Raw genomic sequence first — 8,562 nt, 5'->3', positions numbered from 1 at the left:
TTTGGACAAAAAATGTTCATCAGTTTAGAATAAAACCCTGTACTCGGACGGATGGACCGACAGACAGCTAGATGGCATATTTGAAATACAATTTTGGTATCAAGCTACGAACACGTGTACTTCTATAAAACTCTTGAACTCGATATTTTGCTTATGACGTATGTTGCAAATAATTCATTGCTTCTGTGCTCTTTTTTCACATCGCGACACATGATACAGTGACCCGGCAGGAATTCCCGTTTTTTTACACTTATTTTGTCAATATACTCAGATAAACGTATACAGAAATTAAAAAAAAAAAGCTGCTAGACTCGTTGTGTTGGCATCAAGTGTTGTTTTAAGTGCTGGCAACACTGTTTGTAGTATATTGCGATGTCGGCTTTTTGTTTCGCTTACAACAACATTTCCCCGGCTAGCTTAAGGCTGCGGTCGCAGAAAACCACACGTCCATATCTGGACAGCGAATATAACACTATGCTATGTACACAGGAGCCCTGATTCATACTTCATTCTGGACGTAACACAACACTGCGAGAGATTTGAAGCTGAGAAGGGGTCAGATGAACTCTCTGTTACGTTCGCATTATACAGTAACAGTAATAATAATAATAATAATAATAATAATAATAATAATTATAATAATAATAATAATAATAATATAATACAGGGACATCATTTTATTTTTACTTCAATTTTTATTGTACCTGAGTTTTTTAATGTACTTCACTCCCACCCCTTCTACTAAGGAAGTTCCAACTCCACACAGAACCAAGACCGCAGATAGTAAGCAGTACTGAGTTACTGGGTATAGTACGTTCCAGAAATATGTTCGCGTTTTCCAGTGACGAAAGAGCTTTCAATATTGAATCATATTTTCGCACAGGTACTGTCCGTTTGCCTACGTCGCATCCCGATTTCCCCCACCTGCTTCTGCTCGCCCCTCTGTAAAAGCTGGGCTGTCTTAGCTCTTTTGTGAAAACATTAATTTCTCTTAGGAATTGGACGTTTACGTAATATTATACAGCTGTTTAATTTAACTTAAATAAAAGGGCCTCGTTAAGTAATTAACTGTCACGTGATTTCCTCCCTTTCTACAATCCTGCGGCATAACCACTTGGACGGACAGTAGATAGCATGTCTGAGTAATTTTATATTTTCGGGTCGGGCAGAAGTGAAGATTGAATTTACAGTACGTAGAGTAGGTACAGAATTATTTCAACATGAGTTACTAGTACGAAGGACGAAACTGGCAATTGGAATTAGATGCAATAGTCTATAGTGCGATAATATGCACAAAAGAACTGAAGCCTGTATCGAAATGAACGGCCACCATTTTCAAAATTGTGTTTAAATATTCATATTATGATTATTTTTCAATTTAACTTCTTTCTCTATATTGTACGCTAATGTGCTGTAGACAGTATAATATACACCGCATAATGAATACGTTCGCATGGATAACTCACTTCGTGAGTAAAAACACTTATTCTTAATACAGTACTGTACTTTGATTAAAGAAAACCCTAATGAAAATGATCAAACTCAAAATCGCTATATTTCCTAGTTTACGTAAATGGATGAACTACTTTTCTTCCTTCCTATACCTAGTAGAGTGATTTGTGTTTTACGCCAGTATCATCGATCTCCAGTCTTGAAGGGGGGAGCAAGCGGTATTTCCGGTTCTCTAAAGGTATAGACAGGTTAATATTAAAAATGTTAGTAAAATAAAATGATGTTCCTGTATGATAATATTGGTGTCAGATGAAAATAAAACTCTCAAAGTTTTTCGTCTATAAGTTTGAGACACTGAAGGAAACAAAAGACGGTAACAATCGAACAAATGCAATAATTTTCATTGTTATCTATACTAATAATAAATCTGTAACCAAATTTTTTTGTGGTAATTGTCGCTTTTTTTTTTAAATAATTGGTATCAACATGTATAATTAACCATCTTGAGACCAAAAATCGAATTTTTGAAATTTTTGTTTGTATGTCTGTCTGGATGTTCGTTACCTTTTCACGCGATAATGGCTGAACCGATTTATATTAAAATTGGAATATGAATTAAGTTTAATTTAGATTTTAGGCAATATTGCATTCAAAATACTTTATTTAAATAAATCAAATATTTACAGCACATACGGAGTAAAAATTAGTATTTTACCGTTGAGCTCGCTGGAGCTGAGTTATTTTACAAAGGGTCACGAAATAGTGTTTCTGCGCTCATAATTCTGTGGTGTTTGGGTGAAGGGAGATAAGTCATAAAAATGAGTTCGGAGATAAATGAAAATTAAACTTGGAACCCTTATTACAAATAATTTTCTACACAAATAAAACACATCAACTGCTTGTATTCTTTGATTTTTGCACACCGACTTGTATAATTTAACTTGTGTGTTCATCTGGGGAACAAAATTCTACCTGGACAAAAAAATGACTTATACCCCTTTACCCGAACACCACAGAATTTACCCATATACGTTTCCTGTGTTTCTTACATTCATTTTCATATCAGAGAATTAACGAACAACTAGAATGTACTGATTTGGTATGTAATAATAGTACGTTTCTTAGAATTCCATTATTTTATAGTCCAGATATTAACCATGATCATTTGAATTGTGTTCAAGTAGATTAAATTAATAAACTATGCAATAAGTGCAATGCAAAAGAATGTGGTAATAAACCAAACGGTTTAATTTGCGCTGTTGTAAAAGTTGTTCCTCCTGAGATTCAAGAGCTCCCAGAACCAATTTATTTATTTACTGTATGTAACTAGCTAGCTAGTGATTACAAATTAAATTTATAAAACAAAAATGTTTCTAGCCACTACCGTAATAGCCAGGCTCGTGTTCGGTGTGGTCTTAGCCAATAATATAATATAAAATTTACAAGGACAGTTTACTAAATGTAGTAACTTAATTCAAACCAATAAATATCACACAAGAGCAAAAAAAAAAAAAAAAAAAAAAAAAAAAAGAAGAAGAAAGAGAAAAAGAGAGAAAAACACATTCAATCTAATTTGACGATCAGACAGAAGCCAGTGATTATCAATAAAACATGAATAGAGTCGATAGAAATAAAAGGTAAATAAATACATTTGTTAATAATATATATAATGAATAATTTTATAAATTTCTGTTTTAAAATCTTCAATTTTAAAATATTTCAAATTTGGAAAATGGTTTGTAATTTTATTATAAAGTCTTGGGCCGAAACTAGCACCATGTTTAAGAGCTGCACTTGTATGACATTTAGGCTCAATTAATGGGAAAGTAGACTTTTGTCTTCGAGTACGATATTCATGTCGATTAGATTTATGTTTAATTTGATTTCTGTGGTAGTAAGTTAGTAAACTATATTTATAAATTTCTTCAATAGTTAATATATTAAAATCTGTATAAATTAAATTTGTTGGATAATCCATATTTTTGGTCAGACAAATTTTAAAACCTTACTTATCGTAGTGCATCCGTTATCAACACATTTTTTAAATAATATAAGACAGTACAACACCTTATTCCAAGTGGCATCGTTTGGTGCAAAAGAAATACATCATCATCATCATCATCATCATCATCATCATCATCATCATCATCATCATCATCATCCTGTCAAGTACTGGTCCCAAAAGAACTGTTACGGCCATCTTTTCATAGGTCAACCAAGTGACCGTTTCCCATTTGGACGATACTTCATTATTGCCTTAGGGATCCTGGATGAAACCATTCCTGAGACGTGTTCCTTCCAATTGAACTGATATCTGGAGATAAAGTCCAATATTGATGACACATTGGGTCGATTTCTAAAACACGGACGAAATCGTGGTTCCAAACCTCGGCTTTTGAACGCGATCGAGATCTGAATCCTTATGCGATTTCTAAAACGAAGTCCAGACGCGGCTTGAGAAGAAACCGAGGTTCGTGGGTTTTATATATGGCAACGCAGCTTAGAATCGATTTTTATTCTCGTAAGCAGTCGATATTGGAAAGGAATGAACATCTTTTGTTCTCAGCTAATGTATTGTTATATTTACAAATTTACAGAATATATGTGCGTTTAAAATACTAGTATTACTTAGTATTTAATAGGGAACGGATTTTTGGGTACCAGAATGATATTGCCCAAATAATTAACATAAATTGAGCGTTTATATTGTAGTTTATCATTTGTTCATAACTACTACCAACATTAACTACCTGAAAACCCGGTTCTATGGAATTAATAACCTAAATATTAACTGGATTAAAATTTTAATTGAAACTAAAATGTAGTATGGTTCTATTTTCACATATACTAGGCTAGTACTACGTGGAAAGCCCCAGTAGCATAAAACTTAAAAATAACAAGACAAATTCACGTTTGCTTTATATTTTTATAGGCCCACATCAATTTCGAGTATTAAATAAAATATCCAAAATTACTGTAAAAACTAAGAATTAAGTTATATAGTCTTATGGGCATAAATTTATAATTAATATAAAATATTATATCTTACTTCCCTGAAATCAACAAGAAGGTGTAAAAAATGGTCAACCCACCGCCTCTTGCACTTCGTTGCAGATTCCTATTTAGCGTTCTTGCTCAATTTTGTGTTGATTCCTTCGAAAATCGAAATATTCGTCTGAAATTATCGTTGTTATATAGTTACAAAGGATTATCTCTGTCACTCATCACTCTAATCTGGTGATTTAATAACGTAGAGACAAATTTTCATTTGATAATTATCCAGCTGATCTACTATCTCCATCTTGTATACATGAAGCCATGGTTTTAAACCTACCCCAGCCGTGGTCTCTGCTTCAGACTATGGTTTTGAGTCATGGCTCAGAAAAATGAAAAGACCTCGTTTCATAAATCCAAACGGAGTTTAAAGCTATGGCCGGGGTCTAGACCTCGTTTTAGAAATCGACCCATTAAGTTCTTGAAGGATATCTTCATTACATAAAGTCATTATTTAAAGTTCAAGCATAGGCTTATCATTTAATTGGAAATCTTCTTTAAGCTGAGTAAGAGCCTTCAGTTCTTACAAGTATATTTCATTTCAGACGCTGACCAATTGTCGATTAGGTCTAATATAGTATCAATTTTAAAAGTAGAATTGACTGTACAACTTCAGAACGTATTGCATGATAATAACAGTTAAATTTATAGTTTTAAATACAACTTTCAAAATGGTTCAGTAGCAAACGACTTATAACATACAAAAAGCTATTAGGCCTACTGTATTCACTAAGTAATTACAAAACTGTATTTAGATTTAAGTCAATATTTATTTCTAACAAGTGCAGCGAAGCACACGGGTATGGCTAATAATGAATAAAATTATACAAGGTGGATGTCCAAAGAAAAGTGAAATGTGTTTTGTAGCTGGCAAAATTTCAATCTGTGACTGTCTATCGTTATCAGTTTCATTAAGCATATCCAGAGCAAACTCATACATTTTGTGATAAGCATTTGGATGTAGTGCATGTAACAATTGAAGTTTATAAGGAGTCAGATGAGGACGTTTCTGTAAAGCTCTATGATCTGTTGTTTTCGGAAGTCCTAATTGACGGGCACATTTACGAACTGATTTCTTTGGAATCTCAACAAATTCTTTTTGGAATGGCTTCTACCGTTCTATCATTTGTCGATGTTCTTCTCTGCAGTAGGCTTCCAGTCTCTTTTAACTCTAGAATGCTATCGCCATTGAGTAGTACCACAGTCTAGTATATACAGTCACGAAGCTCAATATGTAATAAATATGCATCCATAGATAGTTGCTAACCACCAGGATAGCTACTATCGCCTCATTACAGACAATGCGAAATAGTACCTGCACAGTCTATTGTTCCTAGCAACCTCAACAGCTCAAGCTTCGTGACTGTATAATATACAGGGTTATCATTTTATTTTTACTTCAATTTTTATTGTACCTGAGTTTTTGAATGTACTTCACTCCCACCCCTTCTACTAATGAAGTTCAAACGTCCTCCACACAGATCCAAGACCGCATATATAGTCATAGTAGCCTTACGGTCATAGTAAACAGTACGTTCCAAAAATATGTTCGCGTTTTCCAGTGACGAAAGAGCTTTCAATATTGCATCATTTTCCGTTTGCCTACGTCGCATCCCGGTTTCCCCCACCTGCTTCTATTCGCCTCTCTGTAAATGCTAGGGGCTGGACTGTCTTAGCTCTTTTCTGGGAACATTAAATTATTTCTATTAGGAATTGGACGTCTACGTAATATTATACCCATACAATTGTTTAAAATAACTTAAATAAAAGGGCCTCGTTAAGTAATTAACTGTCACGTGATTTCCTCCCTTTCTACGACGCTGCGGCGTAACCACTTGGACGGACAGTAGATAGCATGTCTGAGTAATTTTATCTTTTCGGATCGGGCAGAAATGAAGATTGAATTTACAGTACGTAAGGTCTCTTTTATAGAGTAGGTACAGAATTATTTCAACATGAGTTACTGATACGAAGTACGAACCTGGTAATTGGAATTACGTACAATAGTCTATAGTGCGATAATATTCACATTAGAACTGAAGCGTGTATCGAAATGAACGGTCACCATTTTCAAAAATGTGTTTAAATATCCATATTATGATTATTTTTCAATTTAACTTCATTCTCTATATTGTACGCTAATGTGCTGTAGACAGTATAATATACACTGCATAATGAATACGTCCACATGGAAAGCTCAGTTCGTGAGTAAAAACACTCATTGTTAATACTGTACTGTATTTTGATTAAACAAAAACCTAATGAAAAATATCAAACTCAAAATCGCGATATTTCCTAGTTTACGTAAATGGATGAACTACTTTTCTTCCCTCCTATACCTAGTAAAGTTATTAGTTTGCATATTACGCCAGTATCATCGAACTCCAGTCGTGGTGTTTCCGGTTCTTAATCCGGTTCTTAATCGTTGATCCAAATGTATAGCAAGGTTAATATTATAAATGTTAGTAAAAATAAAATGATGTCCCTGTACTAGACTGTGGTAGCACTTATTGTATTGCTATTGATACGTAAAAATACGTAATAGCCGAGAAGAGTATTTTTGAGCTCTGTATTCGTTTCTGAATATAATTTTTATTTCTTTTTTGTGGTTTTGTTTAGGTCTCTTTTTTGTTTCTAATTTTTATTTCAATGAAAATAAATTTGCACGAAATATCAAATCATAATATAGCCTGCCTAACTTCAAGAATATAATTTTATTTCGTTTCTTTAGTTGTATTTATTTTTGTTTCTAATTTCTGCTTATATCAAAAGAAATTTACAGGAAACAAAATACCATATAAATCTATCTATAGGAAAATATTTCAGAATACAACTTTATTCTTTCTTTCCCTTTCTTCGGTAGCGGAATACATGGCGAGTTTCCCTTTTCCTTGCTTCTTTTCTTCTTTGTCCATTCACTTGCTTTCTGCAGTTATTATTCTTAATCTTTCCTACTGTATCTTAAATTAATTTTTTCTCCTTGAGCTACAACTTTATCCCGGTATATATTTTGGATTCCTGTCACTATCACAAGTTTAATATTCAATCTCTACATATTTGCCATATTTTACTGCACATGTAACAGTATGTAACATATTGTAACGTTTTGTTACTAACAACAATGTAACTTTATCCTTCCAACAATAACTCTTCACTTTCTACACAGTAACACAGTATTCGTTAGTGCACTCCACTGACGACAATGACAATTTACTTGGACTATTACGAACAACAATGAACTGTTAATCTTAACTAATATTTACAAAGCACTATTTACAAATCAGAACTGTCAGTTCTCAGTTCACAGTTCTTCTAGCTCAGTCACTCGAGTTCACAGTATCTCGAACCACAGACCTTCAGAGACAGTCCACTGTACTCGAACTCAGGTCCCTCCAACTGCGGTCCACTGCGCTCGAACTCAGGCCTTCGGATGCTGACACAGTTGCGGACGCACACTCGAGTCGAACTCCGGTACACAAGACTGGCTTGCTTGCTCTGGCTTACTCACTGAATGGCTGAATAAACTGAAACTGCTCAAGTTCGCTCGCGTTTCTTCTTTTATAGCAAAATCATAGTTGCGAGAAAATTCTACGGGTATGCAGAGATAGCTCTCTCGAATTATCTGGATATCTCCACTTCGACGGACTTCTGGAAGAGTCGGGAGGGTCCGTCCCCCCTTCACTCCGCACGCAGCAGTTGCGCGCGCACCCTCCCCTCGTCGCGTTGACGTAATACACCCCCCTCTGCCCTTCAGCATGCAGATGCTCCCCGTACCAGCGTTTCGTCTGCCGCGCGCCCTGTCGGACGCGTGTTCAAACCCCGTTGCAGCTGTCAGTTGTTATTTTAAATTTAACAACAAGATGCAGGAATTGTTTCCTACAAATACAGAGATAATTCTCATTACACAATATCAGTTGTTCCATTTAGACAGGATACTAAACATGACTGACTGCCTTGTCCAGGGCCTTCAAGATGTGAACATTTTTCCTTCAGTTGTGTTGTAGCAATGGGGATGAAATGGGTAGGATACATGTATTGCCATGTGTGGTTGTCATA

This window comes from Periplaneta americana, chromosome 7 (assembly GCF_040183065.1).
Source record: "Periplaneta americana isolate PAMFEO1 chromosome 7, P.americana_PAMFEO1_priV1, whole genome shotgun sequence".
Taxonomy (NCBI): Eukaryota; Metazoa; Arthropoda; class Insecta; order Blattodea; family Blattidae; genus Periplaneta; species Periplaneta americana.
Note: the sequence above shows the minus strand (reverse complement) of the source record.